The sequence below is a fragment of the Otolemur garnettii genome, unplaced genomic scaffold, assembly GCF_000181295.1.
Source record: "Otolemur garnettii isolate 467f Iridium unplaced genomic scaffold, OtoGar3 scaffold00056, whole genome shotgun sequence".
Taxonomy (NCBI): Eukaryota; Metazoa; Chordata; class Mammalia; order Primates; family Galagidae; genus Otolemur; species Otolemur garnettii.
The window spans coordinates 8,172,098-8,174,032 of NW_003852451.1; positions in this window are offsets into that span (position 1 = coordinate 8,172,098).

Here is a 1,935-nt window from a genome sequence, read left to right on the forward strand (position 1 = left end):
AAAAAAAAAAAAAAAAAAAATCTAAAACAAACTTCTGCCTAATCTTAGCAAGGAAAAGAAAGAAATCAGAAACACACAACATGGCTGGGCACAGTAACAAGAGCCTGTAGTCCCACTTGAACCCAGAAATTCCAAGCTACAGGACACAGCAATCACACGTTTGAATAGCTACTTACGCCAGCATAGGCAACACAGAGAGACCCCGCTTCTAAAACGTGCACACGTGTGTACACACACACAAATGAAAAACGATAATCTTGAACCTACCACTTGCCATTGGATCTTGGACAAATTAACCTTGCTGTGCCTGCATTTTCCATTTTCTAAAAAATGGGGATAACAAGACTCCCTACTCCATACGGCTGACAGGAGGACTAAAGGAGACAGTCGGCAGAAGGTGCCTAAAAACTGAAACCCGTCAGGTCTTCAATGCTAGTCCTCCCCATGAACATGACACTCACAGGTTATTTCCCATAAACTTGTATCATATTATTTGTTTCCATAATCTCAGGTAAAGTGCCCTATACAAATTCAGATTCATGCACACAGGGAAAAATGTTAAATTTCTCAGACAATGTGATGTTTTTGCTATTTGAGCAAAAGTGCTTTTCAGAAATAAAACCTATACAGTTCAACCCCTTCATGCACATTGTTAAGTGTTAGAAACCCTAAAAGATAAAATGATTTCTTTGTTGAGCTGAAAGGCTGGAAAGCTCATGTTTGAGTATGGGCTCTTATTTGAATTATCTTCCATTTATTCTTACAGTGAAATCTTAATACCAGTATCAACTATACTGCGGTAACAATTTAGCACACAAGTAATTACAAAATGATAAGATGCCCTCTTGGATAAAAACATCAACTTTCAAAAAACCCAGTTTTTAAGCCCAAGAAAAATCTAGAGAAAATAAATGCAAAATACATAGGGCATGAAAAATATTGAAAATAATAAGCTGAAATATTGACAAATTCACATGCTGATTCCAAAAAGCATTAACTCAACACCTTCTATGCATTTTCTGATTCTCCCTAAATTCTTTACCTAATTTTAACCCACTTGCATTATTTAAGTAATTTGCCAGTGGTCTCAGAAATGACCTAATTTAGAAGTCAGGTCTCCAAAGTTCTTTACTCACATCCCCGAATTGTATAAGTCCTTTCCCCTTTACATTCCTACACATATTTACTCTTTATACAGAATTCAAATTCACTCTGTCTACAATTAGGGAAGGGAAAGGAAAATGAGGAAGCTATCTGAAGAGATTAAAATGTTTCCCAGGGAGGAGCAAGACATATCTTAACTTCTCTGGGGAAGTGTTTTGACATCACTGTTTGGGACAAGACTGAGAGCTTGGACCACAAGAAGTCAAGTCTCAGGCCATTCCTTTCCCCTCTTTCTCCTTCCTCTCCTTCATGCCTGCATTACACACACAGCGTGATCTAACTGGAAGAGAGAATAACCTGGGCTGAGAACTGAAGTCTGACCCCCTTCCTTCAAGAATGTCCTCTTTCATCCAGACAACACTGAGGGAACTAAAAATAGACCTGCCATTTGATCCTACAATTCCTTTATTAGGTATATATCCAGAAGACCAAAAATCGAATTACAACAAAGATATTTGTATCAGAATGTTTATTGCAGCCCAATTCATAATTGCTAGGTCATGGAAGAAACTCAAATGCCCATCGACCCACGATCCATTTATTGAATGGATCAATAAATTATGGTACATGTACACCATGGAGTACTATGCAGCCCTAAAGAAGGATGGAGATTTTACCTCCTTCATGTTTATATGGATGGAATTGGAAAATGTTCTTCTTAGCAAAGTATCTCAAAAATGGAAGAAAAAGTATCCAATGTACACAGCCCTATTTTGAAACTAATTCATAGCTTTTATAGGAATGTCATAACCTAATTATAGCCTTAGAATA